The 24520-nt window shown below is 45.7% G+C and overlaps 1 protein-coding gene across 1 annotated transcript in view; it reads right to left on the bottom strand.

Moving 5' to 3' along the window:
* nck2b (NCK adaptor protein 2b) overlaps positions 1–19595 on the bottom strand; it is a 51956-nt gene extending 32361 nt beyond the window's left edge. The window contains exon 1 of the mRNA XM_072700241.1: positions 19374–19595. The gene's annotated coding sequence lies outside the window, so the exon portion shown is untranslated. The remainder of the gene's footprint in view (positions 1–19373) is intronic.
* Between the last annotated feature and the right edge of the window lie 4925 nt (positions 19596–24520).

Genomic DNA, 24520 nt, shown 5'->3' with positions numbered 1-24520 from the left:
GTCTGTGACTAAGCACCTCTGTGTCAGCCTCATGGCTAACTTTACATAGACGTTCACGAGATGATGTCCATCAAGGCCTGCAGGCTATCGCTTGTCTGCAGACAACCTTAAACAAAAGGGATCATCTTAAAATGTCACCTTCTGGAATAGTTAGCCTGAAATTTTTCCTGCCACGTCTCAGTCGGATATTATTAGCCCAGGAAAATATGACCACCCAGAACGCAACAGAGAGAACGAGTAATCCACATGTGGCACATCACTGACAGCTTCAGCTCCTTCCTCCCATCTGGGCTCTCGTGAGCTCCAAGACACCACATCTCGACATGCGCATCAGTAACAGAAGAGTCCAGGCCCGCTAGAGCCAGCGGTATTCTGAATTCCTTTCACATAATCCACATCGTGAGTCCAATTATCTCCCCTCCAACATCTCCCAGCTGGTACAGCTACTTGGGAGGCTGGCTAATCAGAGCCCTGGGTTTTTTTTGACTGAGGTGAAAATCGGCCACGGTCGTATCGCTCTGAATGCGGCAGTCGAAGCTCTGGCCTCTGCGCCACAGCACACACAGAAGCTAATGCATGTGAGGACAAACTAACAGCACCACCATCACAAAAAGCGAAGAACACAATCTCCAATTTGATCTAGACATTTACATTTATTTTTATTTATGCTTTTGTCCAAAGTCTTTTGTCCAAAGTCAGGCCAACAGTGCATTACAAACACAGGGCTGTTTAGCAGTCAGCTAAGCTGAAGTGTGGCCAGGCTGAGGTTCCATTCATGTCCACCAAACATGAGGAGATATTCCTTTAGGTCTTCACCACTCCAGCTTCCAAAATTAGCTATGACCAGCTCCTCAACCCCCCCCCCCCCCCCACCTTACCTCTCCACTATCATTAACCTCTTACTAACCATCCAAAGTTAAGGAAATAATCCATAACTAAACCAATTCATCCAGTGTCAGATCAATTTAACAAGCAAGTCATACACTGGCACTTCGCCCCCCAATGCTAATTAAAGGGCTGCTGCCCCCCCTCCCCAAAAAAAGTAAAACATGTCTAGGGTCTGTGTGAAATCGTCATGAAAATAAAGCTTCAAGATGGAGGATGTGGCCGCCCATGGTGAAGGGGAATCGAGACCAGTGGCAGTTTAATGTTTCACTAAGAAGTTTCGCATTGCCAAGCAGGACAGGCAGTTAAACAGCTTTGCCGTTCATAAATAAGAATAGCTCATGAATTCTGATACAGGCCCACCAGATCGAAGGGGCTTAAAAATACACATCCTATACTCTGGCTCCTGTGCACAGTTATAGGCCTGAGACCAGGAACCACATTACAGTATTTTTTGTTGCCTTTGTACTCGGGTTCTCATCACTGCCAAAAAGGGATGTGAAGAGGGGGTGTCAATAGAGGGAAAGAAAAAACACCACCAATATTTTTATTATTAAAAAAACAAGAGTCTGTTAATCTGCATTCTTTCCAATGCTGTGTCTTTCTGGAAGAGACCACTGGACTCTGTTTGAAAACAAAGAACAAGGAGGGGGAAAGGTGGGGCTAGGTGTGTCCAGGACAGGGCACACACCCCACACAGACACTTATCAACTCTGGAGGAAATGTAAACACACACACCAAGCCGTTCTACGCCCCCAGAAGTGCCCTTTAACATGGTGATTTATAGGTTGTGAGATAAGTATGTGGATTGAGTGGTGGCTCTGAGGCTAGGGATCTGTGCCAGCAACTGGAAGGTTGCTGGTTCAGATCCCATGAATGCCCAGAGTGATTCTACTCCGTTGGGCCCTTGAGCAAGGCCCTTAACCTGCAATTGCTTCATCCGGGGTATGATGTTAATCTACATCCAGCCCTATAAGGAGATCCTCTAACTTACAGGGAATAACTTGGGGGTTGGTTGCAGGATTGGCACTCCAGCCACTGGAAAAAACCTCACGCTGGTCCATTTGGAGTAGTGTGGTGCTGAAGTATCACTGGCCACATGGCTGCACTCGGGTTCTCATCCCTGAGGTGGTTTGTCGTGTGGTGGGTGCGGAAATGCACTGTAATCAGGGCACGCTCCTTACACACTGTATTCAGTGCACGCTCCTTACACACTGTATTCAGTGCACGCTCCTTACACACTGTATTCAGTGCACGCTCCTTACACACTGTATTCAGTGCACGCTCCTTACACACTGTATTCAGTGCACGCTCCTTACACACTGTATTCAGTGCACGCTCCTTACACACTGTAATCAGTGCACGCTCCTTACACACTGTAATCAGTGCCTGCTCCTTACACACTGTAATCAGTGCCTGCTCCTTACACACTGTATTCAGTGCACGCTCCTTACACACTGTAATCAGTGCACGCTCCTTACACACTGTAATCAGTGCACGCTCCTTACACACTGTATTCAGTGCACGCTCCTTACACACTGTAATCAGTGCACGCTCCTTACACACTGTAATCAGTGCACGCTCCTTACACACTGTATTCAGTGCACGCTCCTTACACACTGTAATCAGTGCATGCTCCTTACACACTGTAATCAGTGCACGCTCCTTACACACTGTAATCAGGGCACGCTCCTTACACACTGTAATCAGTGCACGCTCCTTACACACTGTATTCAGTGCACGCTCCTTACACACTGTAATCAGTGCACGCTCCTTACACACTGTAATCAGTGCACGCTCCTTACACACTGTAATCAGTGCACGCTCCTTACACACTGTAATCAGTGCATGCTCCTTACACACTGTATTCAGTGCACGCTCCTTACACACTGTAATCAGTGCATGCTCCTTACACACTGTATTCAGTGCATGCTCCTTACACACTGTAATCAGTGCATGCTCCTTACACACTGTAATCAGTGCATGCTCCTTACACACTGTAATCAGGGCATGCTCCTTACCTTACGTACCTCTGTGAGGAAACCAGTCATATTTGTTACTGTGCACAACCCACAGTATCCTGACCAACTCCACCACTGCAGCCCCAGATAAGTAAAACTATTTGTTCGTAATCTATGCAAAACTGGGGCTCCTTCCCAGGCACCATCGCAGACCCACTAGAGGGAACACTCGCACAGCATTATGGGAGCTGCACATGTCAAACACCACCTTTGGTGCCCCCAGTGGCATCGCCCCTCTGGCTGAACACCCCGTGTGACAGAGTCACTAGTATGAGGAAGCCCAGAGAATCCACAGAGCAAATACAGAAAGAACCATGACAAGGAAATCAATGGCAATTAAAACAATGTTAAGACATGTAAAACACATATGGTGTATAAAACAACATACGGCTTCAAAGACGTACATACAAATTTAAATACCAACAGTCATACTGTATATCTATGTATTTATACACAAACTCTCTCTCACACACACACACAGTGCAAGGCACCAAGTATGTTATTTTAGCTGTATCAGCACAAGAGACTCCTCCCAGGTCCAGTAAATTTCAAGTCGGTCCTGTGGAATGCAGTGTTAGTTGCACCCCGAGCCCCTGGACACAGGGTGGACCATGGAACTCACTGTGACCCTGATAGGCATCCAGAGTGACACAGCTCTGTCCTGACAGGTATCCCACAGGAAAGGAGAATGCAGCTCAGCTCAGAGACGCAGGGCGAGACAGCTGCAGTTCAGCACGAAACAAAACCCATCCATTCATCCACCCATTGAGCATGAGGAAAAAATTGAAAAAAATTAAAGCAGAAGTTTTATAATCTTATACGGATAGATGGATATTAATTGCTCAATAAGATGCATTCAAAAACCTCCGTATGAAACTAACAGTATGAATCATAGTGTGGAATTAACAACCTTACAGACTCAAGAGTCACAATTCACAAGCATCACCCATTCACACGCACCACAGCCACCATAGAGACTCACTGCACACTCTTTATCTAAAACACAGATGGGATCTGACCACTCGAGCCACACTAGGGGGTTGGAATCACAGCAATTTAGCTTCTGCGTTTACTTAAGCATTTCGTGAACCACTCCTTTGACCTACAGTGTCTACCACCATGCCACTAAAAAAATGTTGTTTTGATAGGATATCAAAATGGTACAGAGTGGCTGAATGTCCTAAAATCCCGAGTGGTCCTGCGAGTTTTCAGGAAGTGGGGGAGGTGTTAGGGTGAGAAATCGAGAATGAAGTGAAATTTACAATTCCTACAGAGGCCAGCTGACCAGCACAGATCTGAGGCACACAGTCCTCTATTATTACTCGCTACTGCTTCTGATTTTCTTAAAATGCAGAAATATCCACTGTAATGATGAAAACCGATAATAAAGTGCCATATGGGGGGGGGGTGTACAAAAGGCCCATGAACCGAAGGCACGGGTGCAAAACGGGAAGTGAGGGATCTAAAGGTTACCAAAACAGCTGGAGCAGAGACTCGTACAGGGTCAAGAGTCACTGCGCTTTCTCACAACCATGACGCAGGATCTGCAGAGGTCAGCACTCAAGGCCCTCCCCCTCAGGGCTGCCTGTTCCAACCAGTATCAGGCCTGCGTTGTAGGGGAAGCGTTGGGTTCCCCCCCCCACGAAAATGAGGACTGCATGCCGCTAAACAGGACCATTGTCCAGAGCCGGGGCTGCCAGACTCTGTTCCCGAACGCCGGCACGTCGTGGCCTGTCCTCCGCCCTTTCTGGTTGCACGTCGGGGCAACACTATCGCCATTCATCTGCCTCCCCCCCGTGACGGATGCAGGATGACCGTCCCGGCCTGGGAGGAGTTGCCGGGGGAAAGGAAAACATCAATTTACTTATAGGCTTCACAAACTCCATGTCAGATCAAGGTATAAGGGGTGAATCCTTGGCATGGCAGGGCTCACCACCATGCCCACATTTCCAGGAGGACAATTAAGGGGGGGCAGGAGGGGTAGGTGGCGCATCATGGGGCCCCCGGTTAAAGTAGTTTTGTCCTGGGCCTGAGAATTGTGCATGGCAGGCCTGCCGACCACAACAGCAGGCCTGCTGACCACAACAGCAGGCCTGCTGACCACAACAGCAGCCTCTGGATTCCTCAGCCCTCCATCTCTTCCACCACTCCTCCAGTTTTAGGTCTCAGGAAACATACGTGTGGAAAAACAAACCCCCCCACTCCTCGTTCAGGGGAACGGTAGCCACACCCTGATCATTCTGAACAGGGCGAATGGGATCACAGAGGTAACAACACGACCGGCCAACTACAGCCCAAGCCAGGGATGGGAGCAGCAGATTCCAAGGATCCTCCTTATAGCAGGATAAATAAATACCGACATTTCCAGAAAATTCCTTTCTCCACAATGCAAGACCACTCAGTTTCCAATGGAGGAGATGGAGCCGGTGCCTCCCCAAGACGGATGGGTGGGAATCGCTCTGAACCTCCGTGGGTGGGATGATGCTCCCTATAGCATTCCGATTGAGCGGAGGGAGGAAGATGGAAGAGTAGGGAAACACCAAGGGTCGCTCGGCAAGACGGATAACCATAACATTGATGGTATGCGACAGACCGTCCCCGGCATCAGGTGATTCCCATGAAAGATCGTACCAATACTGATATGCCTTTATACAACTGCATAAATTAATATTTGTACCCTGCTGGTAGTTGTACCATCTCCGTAGTACTCAAAGCAAACTGGATATTAACATTCCTACACTGATAGGAATGAACAAGCACAGGTGATCACCTTCGACAAATTAATCTCCACACGCTTGTGGACTTGGCATTAAGAAGGTGACATTCTGGTGATGGGAAAACTGATGATGTTCTCTGACTGCATCCTGACTGGTTAGGGCTGCTTCTGGGACAGGGAGACTGCATCAGAATCATATTTCAAATCTAGGCCAATAATGAATTGAGAAACAAATCCTGAAGATAAAAAACACTTAGCAGAGCACAGATGAAGGAGAAAGCAAGTGGCGTTGTTCTCAATAAGCATCGCGGCTTGAGGATATTAGCGGAAACATCTGAAGATGCTGTTGGGACACCCATTTTATTTCGGTAATGTTGTGAGAAGCTGTTGTCATGTAGGGTGTCCATGAAATCTCCCAGCTGTCTTGCTGGATAAGGGGGGGGAGCTGAGACTCTTCCATCTTCCAGCTGAGAGATGAATGCATCTCCTCAGAGCCCACGCCACAGGCGGCCCTGTTCATCTCTGAAGGACTGAGACAGCATCCTCTCTCGGGGACCAACCCAACAGGAAGCCTCCCCCAAAGGACCTCCCGCAAAACTCCCTGATCCTGGCGGATGTGAGCCGAACAGGGAGCATGGGACCAGCCACGCAAACACACTCCCTGTGAGACACTTCTCACACAAAGAAATACAGAAATACAGGCTGGACTGAGATACTGCCACCGATAGGTTCACTCAGCCTCCTCCAGTGGCAACCACACCCCAAAAGGAGAAACCCTTAGGAGAAAAGCCACAGGCAAGACCCTGACTAGGCCCTTCTATCAAAGCAATGCTTCCTAGCTAACTAGAGTGGACCAGGTCTTGTTACAGAGACATACACCAAGGGGTCACCTAGTCAAGTATTCAGTTAGTGCTGGTCAACTTTCCCAGAAGAGCATGCCATAATATTCTTGAGGTATTGGCTCGCCCTTCAACTTAAGCTCAACTATGAGGTCAACTTTTGATACATGATGGAAAAGAACTGCAAAAAAAGAGGTTAGCAAAGCAATGAAGGCTCAACAAGCAGTAGTGTAGCCTTCGACCTCTAGGCTGTGGGTTTGAAATCTACCTTTGGCTGCATTCTCCGCAAGTTTGTGCAGGTTTCCTCTCACAGTCCAAAGACATGCAGTTTAGCTGCACTATTGTCTCTAAAATGGCCCGTGTGCATCCTGTAATGGACTGTACAGGGTGTCCACCCATCAGAGGCCATAAGCAAGTTCCAGGCTCATCTCAACCTTTCAGTCATTCCTGGATAAGTATTTGTGGATGTATAGTAAAGATGGAGGGGAGATTTGTTGCAGCGTGATTCTCATAATAGGACCAAATTATGGAATTCTGAAATTCCTTTATCCTTTAAAACTGTGACAGGAGTAAGTGGTTAGAAGATAGAGTTTGTTTCAGGGTCTCAGAGGCAGACCAGAGATTTCCCAACACATCTGTGGGAGGATGGGGGGGCGGGGGTATTGACCCAGTTTACAGAGAGATGGCTTCTGCTACGATTCTCATTCCTGCCGTTTCGGAGCAAACTTATGTTTCCTCTTATGCTGTTGACATTTGAGAGGTCAATGAACCATTTTAAAGTATGATTCTGGCTTCCTCAGTAGTGCCCCAGATAATTCGTAAGTTGCCATATGGATTCAGCTGTTTAATTGTTGACCTCAGGAAGCCCAGAGCACTTCGCCATGGCAGGAAATGGCTCCAGGGAGGCGGGGGCCCCCGAGGGCAAAAAGTGGCTCAAGTGACACCGCGGCACATGCACACTGTCGCTAAGGCTCCAAGAATGGCAAAGGGCGCCCAGAAGCTCTGGCATCACGTGGAAAAGCGAAGGAATTCGGTATCGTGACAGCCATCAGCTGTACATATACACAGCCAGAAAACTGAAGAATTTCAATTGAACATGTAAAAACAGAGACAACACAAAGACAGGGAAGTCATGGTGCCACGAAAATCAAATGGTGTGACGGTGTGTGCAATGACCTCACACCAAAAACCTCAGACAATTTGATGGCAGGTTATACCGGTTTCTGGTCTACACACCCCCCCCCCAAACAAACACACACACACACTCACCAGAGAAGCCGAGATAAGTCTGGGAAGACTCAGGTGACTTCACGCCTGTCCCTTTCTAGAAATCATTCATCCACCCTGAGAAACAAATAATTAATAAACCGTTCACTTTTACAGCAACATAAATAGCAGAAGACTGGGGGTGGTGGATTACAGGGAACACAGCCCGCTTGTATCAGCCAAGGCGGGCCTGTGCTTCAGAGTATATTTGCAGTTGAACACATTTTTAAAAAACGACAGGAGGGCTACAAGGGGACACATTCCTGGCATCTAATCTTTTAAGGCAGCCAATCAGATTGCGCCAACCCGGCTGTTAAGCCCAGCGTCCCCACACAAATAATGACCCAAAGCCTTTCCCATGCACAGGTCCAACCACCCAGACAAAATTGTATTTTCATTATTACACAGGGGTGCCGCAAATGAACGCGCTCCTCACTGAGTCACGACAACACCAAGGAGTGGGTGAGGCATACTGTCAATCCACATTTCTGCGTAACATACATTTCCTTCAATAAAGAGTCTCGCCTATGTCTGCATAACCTTAGGAGGCACAGGCTGTCAATCAAATTCCACAGTATCACTAATGTAAGGGACATATCCTACACAACAGAATTCAGTTTTGTTACTGCTGTTATGTCAATCCTTCAAGTTCAACTGTACACACAAAATTAAGAACCTAAACTGCCTTCTGTAGTTTATCCAGTACATGACCTAGGAGCCTATCCCAGCAGCGGACAGACATGGGGAACACCCAGAATGTGCCGCCAGCCCATAGCAGAGCACGCACACACACACACACACACACGCACACACACACACACACACGCACGCACGCACGCACGCACGCACGCGCGCACGCGCACACGCACGCACGCACGCACACGCACGCACACGCACGCACGCACGCGCACACGCGCACGCACACACGCACGCACACACACGCACGCACACACACACACGCACGCACGCACGCACACACACGCACGCACGCACGCACACACACGCACGCACGCACACACACGCACGCACGCACACGCACGCACACACACGCACGCACACGCACGCACACACACACACAGAAATTTAGACACACCGGCTTGACTAGCTTGCTTTGGAATGGTGGGAGGAAATCTGCTCAATAACAGGGAATATGTGCAAACTCCATACGAAGCCAGGGTTAGCATTCAAAGCTAAGCCATTGTTCCACCCTACATGCATACATTCATTGGCCAGTTTACAAGGTCCATCTGCTCATTAGCACAAAAGGCGAATCAACGGCAACCGAATACATAAAGCAAATGGGCAGGGTCAACAGGTTTGTTAATGGTTAGAACGTGATCTGAGAGATCTTGAAGATGGTGTGATTGTTGGTGCCAGACATCGTGGTTCCAGCATCTCAAAGACAGCCTCCCACCTGGGATTTTCATGCACCACCAGTGTCTGGAGTTTACAGAGAATGAGGTAAGGAACAAAAAGCATCCAGTCAATGGCATTTCAGTAGCTAAAAACACCTTGTTAATGGGAGAGGTCAGAGGAGACTTGTTAAAGCTAACAGGAAGGCCCAAGAGCCAAAACAGCAGCTCAGTAAAACAGTGGTGTGCAGAAAGTCATGTCTGAATACACAACTCATCTATCCTTGAGGTAGTTCGAGGCAAAAACAAGTCCTGCCCAGTAGTGTGTGTCTGTGTGTGAGAGTGTGAGTGCATATCTTACATACACACACAAGTGTACACATAGCAGAAGGTATAAAACCTTAACCGTGCCCTGTTGGTGTGTCCTGCTGCGAGTTTCGCTAAGGCGAGGTAATCACTAAGGACAACAATTGCCGCATGTGTCAGGATTATTTATGCAGGACTAGGAATAGCAGCTCTCTCTCTGGCAAAAGTGATGGGGACAATGGTGTCACAATCAGATCTCCTCGAGTTCTCCTGGACTGGAAGAGCCTTTCAGTATGGCTTAAGCTCCACATAAACAGGACCAATAAAACACCCCACAAGAAAGCAAAAAGATACAGGGGGTAACTCTAGCCAAACGGTCTTTAAGAATCAGCTTTGGTGAGTGACAGGCTACCTCCTGAGAAGCAGTCAAGTCAGCAGGTCCCTGATACCTCAGAAAGACCACATAAAGACACGTCTGTCTGCCCCAAACACATCAAATACCAGCTTGAAAATGGCTGTCGTAGCTAAAAGCTTGACGTCTTCACACAAGCTCAGGATGTAGGCGGGAGTTGATTTGTGGGCCCAAGGCTCCCCGTAAATTGGGGCAGCCCCCATAACCAAGCGACCAAGGGAGGCTGTGAGTGCCAGGGAAAGCAGAACGGGACAGATGAGACAAGAACTCATGAAAGTTTAAAAGCCCTCCCCGGCGGCCATCTTGCCAAGGAGCACATATCCAGGTAAAAGCAGAAAGACGGATGGCGACAGGATCCTTTCCACACATAAAGCAGATTCAAAAATCAGGCAAATCAAACCTACCGTGAAGAGAACCTCTTTTCACCTAAAATGTATTTATAAAGAATGTGGCTATAGCAGTATTTGCAAACAGAGCAGCAGCAGGAGTTGTAGCAGTAGCATTAGCGATAGCAATAGCAGTATTAATCCTACTATGAATACCATAACCTGTACTGGGAGATCTGTAGTCAGGGCAGGGGTACTATTAAAGAGCCTGTCACTAATAGAAGCGCAGCAGTAATCAGGAAAACCGTTCATGGCCGTATCTGTATTAATAGTCAAGGTAATACTGCATGGCCACCATGTCGCAGTAGCAGGGCTGAGTGTCCACAAAACCCAACCTCAGCTGCACAAACCAAGCCAAAACCCCACCCCGAGCAAACAGGATCAGCACTGAGTAAACTTCCACTCACCGGCTGCAGTGTGGTGGGGGAAATACCATCCGTAATGTCGGCCAAATTACAGAAATCGCTCACCTCGCGGGGCCTTCACAGCCTCAGGCGTTAAGCAGACTGCAATCACCCTGCGATTACCCTACAGACCCACACTCCGTCCCTCAACTCAATGACGGCTCTCTCATGCGTACCGGTCTCCGCAGAACAGGGTAAGCGCGTTCCCCTCCGCAGAACAGGGTAAGCGCGTTCCCCTCCGGCAGGGTAATCATCCCATTTTGGTCAAGACTTCTCACCTCCGGGGCCTGTTCTGTTAAAGAAAAGCTGATAGAATCATCAACACCCCAAGACCACAACACTGCACGCTCAGTGAGTTCACTGAATGAAAAGCCCCACAAAAACGGAGAGAGAGACCAAGATGAAAGCCTTCTGTGGTAATAAGATAAGGGATGCGTCCGGACTGATGACGGCCAAGCTTTCCTTGCACGGTGACTTCTGTTTTGCATCCTCTGCTTGCACCAGCCAATTCGAGCATACAGATCTGAAACAACATTGGGCTTCAGCTCCGGCTGCTGTCTTCACTGCTGGACAAGGCAGCCCGGCATCACCTCCCCTGATTGGCTTTTGCTCTGAATATACAGCGAAAATAAGCGGCAGCCGGGAAAGACGTAACAATCACGGTCCCTAGATAACGAGCGCAGTCTGGTAAGAGCTGGGCCTTTAAGGACAGATACTACTGGCCTATCTCCCCTGGGGGTGACCTCAGGGCTCAACACTCTCACACAGAAAGACCACATTCACTCGTGGTTGGGAAGGGAGAAAAGGGAGGGGGGATCATACCTTTAGTCATTGGCTTAAGATTTATATTCATTTTCTATCCATTTATATCCAAACACCTTGACTCATTGAAATTTCCCATAATCCACCTGACCTGCATTAGATGTACAAGTACTTAAACTGTGAAAACAGGTTAATGGAATTCTTCTCATTTATGTTCTTTGTAATTAAAATGTTTGACAGAATAAGTGACCCAGGATATTTTTCCTGAACAATCATGAAAAAAAATCACCTACAAATTATTTAAAGCAAATCCTAAAAAAGAAAAAGAAGAAGAAAAAAAAACTACTGATAAAAGTACAAATTAAATTGCCATTTTTCTAAACAAAGGGTTATACTGAGTTTTTCCAAAAGCAAACAAACAAGTGGACGTGACTTTATTCCACCTCCCCCCATTCAGACGCATTCTGCAGTCCATGCTAAAGGGTATGACTGCATACACGTCAACATCTTGACCGTGGCTTAACCACAGCACTACCCCCCCGGGGGGCTCCCGCCTTCCAGTTACACGCCCAAAGGCGGCGCGGACTAACAAAAGCTGGCGTTCACACTCTTACTGGAGCCGTAATTTCATCTCGGTGAACCAGGAAGGCTTTTAAAAGGCCCGTCTTTCTTGGCCTTTTAAAATTAGTGCTTTCTTAAGCACTTCTAAGTTTACAACATGACAAATTATTGTTAAGGCGAGTGTTAATTAAACCCATGGTTTTACCATCCCTTGGAAGGGGTGAGAAGGGAGACCTTAGCATACTGCATTGTCATCAGGCTAAAAATGTGGTCGTCCCCCCCCCCCCATTTACACTGTGCACAGTCTTAATGACACAGTAAATCATGCAGAATAAAAGATTTTATCTTCAGTTGTGCTTAACCTCCAAGGCCTTGAATGAGACTGCAATAGCAAAGTGGGCACAAAGGAAACTCGTGGTCTGTCAGCTGTAGACCACAATGTATTATTTACATTTATTTAGCCAATGTTTTTATCCAAAGCAATGCACAACAGAGAATGCAGGGTCAGCCAATCCCTAGAGCAATTTCAGTTAAAGGCCTTGCATTAGGTCCCGATGATGAAACCAGTCTGCTGACTGTGGGATTTGAACCGGCAACCTTCTAAATGTGGACACCGAGTTCTAACCAGCAGTGCCACAAGCCACAAGAATAATCAACGTTCAATTTAACAATGACTATTAGCCTGGACCTGAAACTGCAAGGGATCCACAAAATCCATTAATGATCAAAGCATCACCCATCACATCTGACTACCTGAAGCTACGAGCGGAGGTCAGAACGTCCTGAGGGATCAGGCACTCGATGTTCCCCGGATCACAGGGATGTGCTCGTTCCTGATTGGCTCCCCTCCAAGAAAAGAGCGCAGTGCCAGCAGTGGGGCTGCAGATCAAAGGCCTTTTAAAGGAGTGAGGTACCGCACTCAACAGGAAACAGAGTACATCTAATGCATTCATACGTTAACAGCTATAGATGCTGTAAGTAATTAAATGAGGCCGTTGGCTGTTTTTCTCCCCTCTGGGTGGATCACAGAAAGAATCATGCAGTTACATACAATTCCCAGTTATCATTCCAACATCATTATCTATAAATGTCTACCAGACACAAAGGACGATACCAACAAAAGGCAGGGTGATCCTTTTTACAATGACCTATAACCAATATTTTTTCCCTCCATGACTTAAATGTTGCTCCCTGACTTTTTTAAATATTAGGCAAGTGTTACAGTTCGCTTTGGAAATGCAGAGAAACCTGCCTGATGAAATAAGCATTTGTTCTGAAGTGAAACTGCCCTCAAGAATGAGTGATCATGCATTCCGTGCGAAACTGAATGTTACCACAGGTCATCCACGACCGAAGCCACTCTTGATGCTCTCAGAAAGATTCTACCATCAACTTCAATTCAAAAGGAAATGAAGTTTGTGTCTTCCATTTACCATTTTGCCACGAATCCCACACAACAACACGACTAACACAGCACCACACAGTGCCAGAAGAATAAATTCTTTCAACTTCTGCTGAGAGTCTAAGAATTTACTATTCACATTTCTCCCTAGTGTGTTCACCTGTCGTTATTTATGTCATAAATCCCAGCGAACGCTGCCATTAGACATAAGACGATTCTGTCTACATCCAGCACAAACCTCTCAGGGAGTCAAGCAGCCCTACATTCAATAAGCAGGCAGACGTACAAAACAACATGCAAAAGTACAGGAAGGTATTAGTCAAGGAGGAGGCACCTGCGATAAATAAAAATGACTAGAAATTCTTTCAGGGGTGGTTTTCTAAGAATAGATGAACAATGTGTATGGACACCATGAAGAGAAGGGGAACGGGGGGGGGTCATGAAACAAAACAGCAGGAGACACACAAGTCAATGGTGACATCATAGAATCTGCGTTTCATAAACACAAACATGACACATTCCAGCACAGGCCTCCAGAACAGACCATTGTTCTTTCCAATTCATTTGAACCTTCACCGTGAGGCTGGTGTGGCTGATGCTGTGCTCCCTGTTGGTTGCCAGTAGCTCTAATCAAAGGATCCTCTGTTCCAATAAGGATCTCGCAGATTTCAACCATCTAATAACTGGTAATGGAAAACCACAGGCCTGTTTCCCACCCGATCCTTCTACTGCATAGACGGCTCCAGACCCTGGCCAAGGAATTGTCCCCCGTTTAGTTGAGCTGTGGCATTTTGCCTCAACTTAAAAGGGATTAGACAAGATACCCAGGAATGATATGGAGGAATCCAAAGAGCTGCTGGCATAGAAGTAGGAGAACGAGCGTCACGGGACTCCTCCTGCCAGGAAGCGGCGTGTGCATTAATGGTCGGAGTGCAGACATCTGGAGCAGAAGGGAGCATGTGCAGTGGAAACAGGAGAGAGCAGCAGACAGAAGGAGCAGAAGGGAGCATGTGCAGTGGAAACAGGAGAGAGCAGCAGACAGAAGGAGCAGAAGGGAGCATGTGCAGTGGAAACAGGAGAGAGCAGCAGACAGAAGGAGCAGAAGGGAGCATGTGCAGTGGAAACAGGAGAGAGCAGCAGACAGAAGGAGCAGAAGGGAGCATGTGCAGTGGAAACAGGAGAGAGCAGCAGACAGAAGGAGCAGAAGGGAGCATGTGCAGTGGAAACAGGAGAGAGCAGCAGACAGAAGGAGCAGAAGGGAGCATGTGCAGTGGAAACAGGAGAGAGCAGCAGACAGAAGGAGCCAGTCTGCAGACTCAGACACCCAAGGTGTGCCAAGAACACCTGAGAAGTTTATATGTACCAGAAAAACATTTTAAGTCATTTTATAGCCCAAGCTATTCAAGGATTTAAAAAAGAAACTAGAATAAACTAATACAGTGCCATGATGAATGAGACAATCACACCAACCTAGGTGTTAAGTCACAAAATGGAGATGAGGTAATAGAACAAAGAGTGTGTCTCCCGGAATCCATCAACACTACTGTTATGTAATGTCATGGAAACCCAGTGGTTGTCGTGACAAATCCATCTCTAATCCCTTATGTAAACACACCCATTCATGTCCAGGCATACGAAGATTGAGACACTAAAAATTTCGCTGCGTGATTTGTGTACTTACTGCTATTTCAATGCATTTTCAGCAAAAAATGATCCAAACACAAAAACAAACAAACAATAATATTAATTATTAAAACTCAAAGGACATACGATAACTTACATTTAAGACACCAGATGTCCATGCTTGGCTCCAAACACCCAGCTGAGAATAGAGGCACTTCACAAAGAAGACGACCACTCAATCACAAATGTTACAATTATAAATACATTTTTCAGAATGTTAAAATGTTTAGATTTTGGTTCAAACTACAGTAAGGAGAGAGAGTGCCGATTGCAAAACATAAACTTTCACATCTCCCGACCACCCATGGTGAAGGAAGATCTTGGCCGTCATACTCGTCTCGAAGCCAAGCCTCCCTGACCTTCCCTGGACTGGTTTGTCCACTTGGAGGTGCTGCCCGCCACCCAGAGTGACTGAAATTACCGTCCGTGTCAAAGATACCATCTAGATGCTATTTCTGGGACCCTGCTTACAGCCCTCTTGAAGAGCGAGTACCCACGGGAAGCCTGATTATCCGAGGTGGGTGAACACACAGCCACAATGAGCAACAAATATAGGAAAAGTAAGACCGTGACTGATTTCCTGGTCCAGCTTAGCTGGAAATCATCAAGCAACCATTTTGATCAGTTTTGCTGGTACTACCTGAAAGAAAATCAGTGTCTCATAAAACTGTTGGAAGCATTAGTCTATGAAGGTATACACCAAAAAGGGATTACTTTAGCGTTTTCCAGACGGTGTTTATTCACAAGTTTTTTTCCCCAGCAATATTATCAATAATGTGAATCATACATTTTTCACCCCAACTACAAAGTAAACCAATAATTTGAATTTGCTCCCTTTACTGACGACAGCTACTATCAGCAACTGTCACTGGCATTCGGGTGCAGACCGCCCCCCCCCCTCTCTCTGTCTCTCTCTCCCTCCCTCTCCCCCACCTCTCTCTCTGTCTCTCTCTCTCCCTCCCTCTCCCCCACCTCTCTCTCTGTCTCTCTCTCTCCCTCCCTCTCATCATTTTGTGTTCTGTTTCTTCTTATCCCCCCCAATGTGCTATTGGAGATTTACACTCCAGGAACAAATGTACAAGCAACCTGACTTTTGAGGCTATTAGACCCATACAGGGTGGGGAGATGGCAGAAGAACTAGTCACGTTACTGAAATTTCAGTTTAAGTATTGGTTTGGGTACTGCACCTTCAACCTGTGTTCAACTAACACAAAATAACAACAATAAATGCTCCTTTTGGACTTGTAAATCAGAATTTTGTGGCTCCAAATTAATTTTAAATTGTACATTAATTGTATTCCAGGTTCCACTTAGCTGTTTTCCATAAATCAGCCATAATCATCTGGAAAATGTCACCAGAATAAAAACTCTGAAATCCAGTAAAAGGTGGCAGTTATCCAGCCGATGGATATATATATATATATATATATAAAGTAATTTTCTGTTTTTGAACCTCATTTCATATGCCCATGGTGCTTAATTAAGGTATGATTTATTGGATTTTTATTGACCTTTTGTTATTTGTTACAGAAAACAGAAAATTGTCAAATCCACATGGAAATCAGCTCAGTGAGTTTAGTAAAGAACTTTTTGCAACCCCCCATGAAAAAGAAACAGATTGGGCATCTATAAAATATATACACACAAGCAACTTGAGGGTGGGGGTTAAAAAATATATTCCCATTCTCAGAAAATTAGATAAAACCACAGCATGCTCCTTATTCTGGATGTAAATGAAATGCATCACTTGCTCTCACAAAAGCAGGAATATTAATAAGAAACTCTGGTAATTATACGCCCATTGTGACGCCTCTCCTTCCCGTGCCATAAAACGCATTTCTTTCACATAAGCGTCGTTTCCATCACACCTTCTACAGCATCATGATCAGCCTAATAAAAAGAGAACGGCGACTACAAAACGTTAATTGTTTGATGATTACCTGGTTTAAAAACCCGGAGCTCCACTCACCTGCAGTTCACGGGGGAATAACAGCTTTAACGGGAAGGCAGCTTTAAGTTATGGGGCCGTTATGGGTAAATAGGAGACTAAGCAATCTTCACATATTCTACATGACTGTCATTACAAACTCAACGCTCGTGGGAATTTTACTTGCACAAAAACTTGCACATTATTTATGTGAAATTTCTGTTTTACATTTCTTTATATATATTTTATCTTTATAATGCACTATGAGGGACCTGTGTGGAACGACATTTCAATACACTGTATACTGCGTATATTGTTGTATTGACAATAAACCAATCTTGAATCTTGAAAGACGTCCTGATGGCAGAAGGAACAATGATTGGTTATCTCCCCGAACCAATCAAATTGCGGAGGGGGTGGGACCAAGCAACTACAGGAGGCGGGACCAAGACATCTGACTGGTTGGTCCCACCTCCTCTAGTTGTTGGGACCCTCCTCCTCTACAATCTGATTGGATATCTCTCTGAACCAATCATTGTTCCTTCTGCCTTCAGAACATTTTTGTGTAAGTAAAACTCCCACGAGCAAAGTCAACCCTGCTCCACAACCCACAATTACAATGATGTAGTAGGTGTGGTGTGGCCGGTAAGATAAGCGCCCTCTGACTTTTGTACTCATATCTAGCTTACCGCACTGTCAACTTCGGCTTAAACACTACAAAATAAAATAAATTCAATTCCACAGCTTTCAGCAGGTGTGCTAATAAATGCAGTGTAATTGACTCCGCTACAAAACTGGGAGCAGCAATCTCCATCGCCCACCCCAAAAGTCCCTATAAATATTCAGACATTTCCAGTAGGGGCTATAACAACACCCCCCTCTCGCGACACCTGCAGCAACTTTACATATTAATTTATGCAATAACTTCATGCCCAGCTTTTGCTTCATAACTGTGAATGATAATATTAAGCTCTTTGAAAGAAAAGTTAAATGAAACCATTACAGGAATCGCCAAGAAAGTTACAGTTTAGGAAATCAAGAAGGCAAAACGGTCGTTAAATGTGAAATCAGCCATCTGCTCGGGCTGTCCTTTTTAAGCAGCTAGAGTACCGCGATTGCACAATGAATATATAAAAAACATTACATCTCTGGAGTGAAACGGGAAACACCGCACATGGATTAGTGACCAACTGTGAATAACACTGTTTTACAAAGTATCGTCATGTATTTCAAGGACCAACATATTCCTAGGAAAACCACAAATCTCAACGGATTAAACCTCTGTGTTGAATAATGAATAAGAAGACACGTCCCTACAGGTTTTGAGATTATATATATATATATATATATATATATATATATATATATATATATATATATATATATATATATATATAAAATAATGCTGTGTCGCAGCATTATTTTTAATAATCCATTATTATGAAAACCACATAATGTATATCATTTAAAGTTTGCCCAATAAAATACATAGGATTAATTTAAAACTATCGCATTTTTTAACTAGAAAATTAATTAAAAACCACTCCGTTTGATATACCTATCAATAATTAACAGGGATCACACACACTTGTAAATGGTAAATGCAGACGGACCAGCCCACGTTGGCATATTCACGCTAAGTCCCCGAACTCTCTCGAACTGCACGGTGGGTGTCAATAACTACTTGTTTGAATTCCTTTTCATCCAAGTGCAAATTTGCAATATCACCCAGGCTGTAGTAATAAAACAGGGGGAAACACGTTTTTAAAAGGGCAAACAAAAATTGACAGCTACGGTGCAAGTTCTTCATAATATTTTTAAAAGGGCTGTCAAACAGCGTGTTCGACGACAAATGGGAATAACAACCAGACTGGTCCCGGCGCTTAAAAACGGGACAGCGCTGGGTACCTCCACCGCTCGCTGGCTGCCTTATACTGCCGTTTCATTGTTTAACCTTCATCGCTGCGGCTCACCTACTTAAGCGCCGATTCACCAGCCGATCGCTTTGTTACCGGTTAGTTATCCCGCAAGGATACAAATTGTATACACTGACGGGGAGACAATGTTTTGGCAAGGCGAAACGCCGTCGAGCCCATGCGACACCAAAGCGCCCATCTATTGTATATGCGGGGAAAACGCAAGCAATTCACACCCCTGCACAAAAGCGGCGGAGCACGGAGAAAGATCGGGCGGCTCCAGCGGCATGGGCACCCCAGATCGGGCTTGCACTTTTCTGCCAACGCAGGCCCCGGCGTTCCCCACCATACGTGGGTGTCGTGGTCTTCAAACAGAACCGTGCAACCCCCCCTCCCTCCAAAAGAACCAGAACCCCCACCCCAAGCCCCTCGCCGATCCTGGAGCACGAAACGAGCCCGGGCATCGCCCGCATCTCACGTCAAAGCGGCCGCACCAACTTTGCGCTTAGTTCCCGATGGCTTTTTGCCGCCTTACCTTTAGTGTAAAGTCCGGATCGAATCGGGCGTGGAAATTAAAGCTGGTACGCCGGTAAGAAATACACCTTTCTGCAAGCTCGGATGTGCCGTAAGCAATCAGACGAAATCCGTTTGGACTATCTTTTCAGGACGTTTTTTTCCCCTTAGCAGGCCCAGCAACTCCACTCTCCCTCCCTCCCCGTCTCTTTCTCCCTCTCCCTCTCTCTCTCTCTCTCTCTCTCTCTCTGTCTACCTTCAGCACAGCCCACTAATTTGCCTGGTGACGTCACCCCTCCCGAAGCAGGACTCAGAGAGGAGAGCCTGTCACTCCTGCGCAAAATAAGTCTCATTTCCCTATGGCTGTGTGTTAATCTGCGACCCGCCAAGTACTTTCCCTACATTTGACAAGTCTGTAAAACACGATAAAAAACAGCTATACGAATTCAGTGGCCGAGAAAAGACATACTAGAAACCGGGAGCAGAGCCTTGATTGCGACGTGGACGCCACAAGAACTTTGAAACTGAGGGGATCAGATTACTGCCCGGATCTGTTACAATATATGTCTGATTATATATTAGTTATGCTAACAGTATTTACGTGCGTTCACCGCGCGGCTTGTAGGATAAAAGCTAGAAACACTCAATTCTCTTATTTCATTGCGCTTTGTGCTTTAAAGAAACCGAGATCAAAGGACTCGCATGGGCATGCAGAAATATCTGTTGGAAAACAGAAAGGACTGACTCAAAAGGGGGGGGGAAGGAAAATTATAGGTTTTGTTACTCCCGTGTTCATGTTAATCAGAGAATATCAGAGTGTCCTGATGTGTTTATACCTTTTAAGCCTGTTTCATAAGACATAAGCTACCAATTATAATGTAATTACCCCCGTGTGCTTCTTATAAACCCTTCCTCATTAAAACGATGTAAATATGTAGAGCCGTCGTCTCTATTTTGAATTAAAGAGAATAACCGTGAAGTGTTTAAAATTGCGTTAAACTATTGTTTATCCATAAAATGTCACTAGCAGTTGTGTGAGCTGTATTATTTACAAATGAACATTTGGTCGTATGATATGCACAAGAACCTAGGATTAGCATTGGCTAAATAAAGGACATTTTAAATAAGTGAAAATAGAGAATGTTCACTGTACACTGCAAAGTGACAGTGCGGGCTGGAAGCAAAGGAGGTGTACATTTCTGAGTGACAGATTTTCAGAGAGATATTTAGAAAACAACAGCGGAGGAGAATCTCCAATAGGCATTATTGTAAAAATTAAACATTTTCGATTACAGGGACAGGCTGGCTTCCAGAATTGGTCAGAAAGGCTCCATTATAACAGAAATTCAAATGTAAACATTAATCCTTTCCCCCTTCCTCACCCCCACAAACTGGTATATTGGTATACCCCCCCGCCCCCCATCTCTGTGCCCTCACTTTGGCCTACTCCATGGGGATCCACTCAGCACTGAGGATCCCATCGATGGCTTCCTGCTGTTGCAGCCTTTCTGACAGTAATGCAGCTAAACATATCGACCTCATTGCCAGTGGCTTAAACATGCTTCGATAAACACATGGGGCCCTCGACATCAACCGAAAGACGCCGACACTGGCTATCAGGCGGTTTTACCGTTGCCAAACCACTGGCTTACAGCCCTCCTTGTACCACGGCATTTCAGCTTACTCACAACAATTTAAAACAGAGAACATTCGTGTCTCTTGCTGGAAAAGGTTAAAGAACGAGTGGGTGTTGGAGACAAGTGTTTAATCTGTGTCCTCCTCTCTCTCTTCCTTCCTAAATGCCTGTTCTTAGTTTCCTTTCACTTCCTGTCTATGTGACGGCACACGCCGACTCCAGCCTTATGCTGTTATTACATGACAACGATTTCCACGCCTTGGAGTCCTGGGTCCAAGCTTGAAACCTCACATGCCTGTTGTGGTTTCCTACAATGGCTATGGCTTAATTAAAACAAATCTACTTACAAATAAAGTAACATATGTAAGTGAAGAATTGTGATTGTTGACACACAGTGCAAAACAATGACACATGTCCTCTGTTTTTTAACCTGCATGTGACATTGTGACTTAGCAGCAAGCAGCTGATTCCACACCCAGGGAGTAGTGTTTGGAGGTGGGGCTTTTCACAGGGTACCTCGCTGGTCGGGGGTTCAAACCAGCAACCTTTCAATCACAATCATGCCATTAGGCCCTAACTACCACAAAATGATGGAGATCAAGTAGCAGTTCTGTTTCGGAAAGCTTGGAGTGACCATTCATGGCCCCAAATTCCAATTCACACAGCGACGGATCATTAATACCAGGCAATCAAATGCATAATACTGAAACTTCTGCCAGTCAAGATCTTTAAATTTAGGGCTGTAAAATCTGAGCTTATCTAACCCTGGTTTACTTTTATTGAGTGTGTGCGGTGCCTCTGAGAAAAACAAGGGCCATTTAAACCGGATGTCGTGTTTCTCAGCCCAGAGCAGTGATAATAGATCCTGTCTATTCAGCTATCCACTGGCAACTCACCCAGTAAAGGGTGTAGGGAACCTGGAAACTATGCCAAGAAGCACAGGGGATACGGCAGAGCAACAGCCTGGATGGGATGCCAATCTACTGTGGGGCAGGCATGCACACAGACATTAAGACACCAGTGCATGTAATTGCATTGGATTGTTTTTAACAAACATGTAACAACATATGGAAAACATACAAACTGCACATGCAGCAGGAATCAAAGCCTGTAGGTGTAAGAGTGCAGCATCACCCACCGAGCCGTCACACCAGCGCACGGTACCCTGCGTCGCAGCATCACCCACCGAGCCGTCACACCAGCGCACGGTACCCTGCGTCGCAGCATCACCCACCGAGCCGTCACTCCAGCGCACGGTACCCTGCGTCGCAGCATCACCCACCGAGCCGTCACGCCAGCGCACGGTACCCTGCGTCGCAGCATCACCCACCGAGCCGTCACGCCAGCGCACGGTACCCTGCGTCGCAGCATCACCCACCGAGCCGTCACTCCAGCGCACGGTACCCTGCGTCGCAGCATCACCCACCGAGCCGTCACGCCAGCGCACGGTACCCTGCGTCGCAGCATCACCCACCGAGCCGTCACTCCAGCGCACGGTACCCTGCGTCGCAGCATCACCCACCGAGCCGTCACGCCAGCGCACGGTACCCTGCGTCGCAGCATCACCCACCGAGCCGTCACGCCAGCGCACGGTACCCTGCGTCGCAGCATCACCCACCGAGCCGTCACGCCAGCGCACGGTACCCTGCGTCGCAGCATCACCCACCGAGCCGTCACGCCAGCGCACGGTACCCTGCGTCGCAGCATCACCCACCGAGCCGTCACGCCAGCGCACGGTACCCTGCGTCGCAGCATCACCCACCGAGCCGTCACGCCAGCGCATGGTACCCTGAGAAAATTCAATGGGCATAATACATAGACACATCAGAATATCCATAAAATATGTAATTATAGATATCTCTTATAAATTAAAAGTAACCAATATGATTTCTATATTTTATATTCTCTGTAAAATGGATGCTATATTATATGACATTCGGAAGCCAGTGAGTGCCAAAAAGTAATTGATTTTCGAGACCATTAGTGGATTTAGTCAGTGCACATTTTTTTGTATTATGCCTAAAGGAGGCCTACTTAATGATAATTAATCAACTGTTCATGTCTGTTCAAGTGACCATTTTGTTTCTTGCAGTCAGGATGATCATGTGAATTCTGTGACGTTTCAGATTGATGGTAGTGATTGTCTAGGACTGTGTGTATTCTGGTGTATTCTATTACCTGTGTGGGGTCTGTCCGGTGACTGCATGCAGTCCAGTAATGCACTGTATGTGCTCACGGCAGACATATTTAATGTTTAAAGAGAGTATGAAAAATTCTGGATAAAATTAACTAACATAGCTATGCGTATGTCTTTGTACTGCATGTATTCTTCTATTTTAGTTACTGGAACAACACCTTCACAAGGGAGAAAGAATTCAACACCTAAACACTATTGTTGAGCCAAGACAGTGCTGTGTCACTCTGATTAAAGGACTTTTGAAGCTCATTCAGGTTGTTTCCTTTGCTAGATTAAAAAGCTGGCGAATCGTCTGCCTACTCATTTACCAGAACAAGTCCAGAACATGGATGATGTTTTGCTTGCAGAAGATTCTATGAGTCGTCTAGATTGATTTTCCTGTGTTTCTCTTCATTAGTAAAATAGTAAAAACCGCTTGTCATAAAACTATAGTTTTTTTTTGTAAAACATTATACATATATAGGTAATGTTTTATGAGTTTAATAACTTATCCATGTTTCCCCACAAATACCTGGAAATTATAAGAAAGGTGACAGAAGCTGGTTTGCAGCGTGCAGCTATACGGGACAGAGTTGTTCACCGCGCGCGTACCATGTTTGCCACTTTTGCGCCCCCTGGCGCCCTACTGTAGAAACCCACCTGTTTCGGGTATCTGTGGGGCTCCGTTACAACTTAATAATATTCTGATTTACCAGAAAGAAAATTCATAGGTGAATGGTTAATCGTATTTTTTGTTATTTTCAAACAACAATATGTATCTATGACACAGGCGTAAAAAATAATAATCTTCAGTTATACAACAGACAATAACTAGATTCCCGAAATCTTTTATAGAGTTATTTAGTGCTGTTATTGATTCTGAAAAGGCCAAACGCTATAAAATGAACGACCGCAGTTTCATTTTCACGATTAATTTACAGAAAATCTATTTCTAAAGACACCGATGCGTACATGAACGTGATGAATAACTATTGCAAATCTTTTCTAATCAAACTTACATAGGTCCTGTTTCATTGTGATTGATCTGGTCGAGATCAAATCAGATTGAATATAGCAATCCATCAACATCAATTTCACATTGGCTTTACACTGTCTAATAACACAACAGTGTAGAGCCTTGTTTTCAACGAACGCTGGTTTTAGACAGAGCAACTTATATCCAGCCCTTTTGTTGCCTGACATTGAAACATATTACATCATTTGGCCCTTATTTATAGATGGTTAGATTTGTGTGGCAAGAAAAAGCCAATACATTCATTCAACAATAATAAAAAAAAAACAGCCACGATGGCATAATGGCGCAGCGGCCAGTCAGTAGCCCAGTGGCAGAGGTTCA

The sequence above is a fragment of the Paramormyrops kingsleyae genome, chromosome 16 (genome assembly GCF_048594095.1).
Source record: "Paramormyrops kingsleyae isolate MSU_618 chromosome 16, PKINGS_0.4, whole genome shotgun sequence".
NCBI lineage: Eukaryota > Metazoa > Chordata > Actinopteri > Osteoglossiformes > Mormyridae > Paramormyrops > Paramormyrops kingsleyae.
The sequence above is the reverse complement of the archived record's forward strand: the minus strand, read 5'-3'. Positions and strand labels throughout refer to the sequence as shown.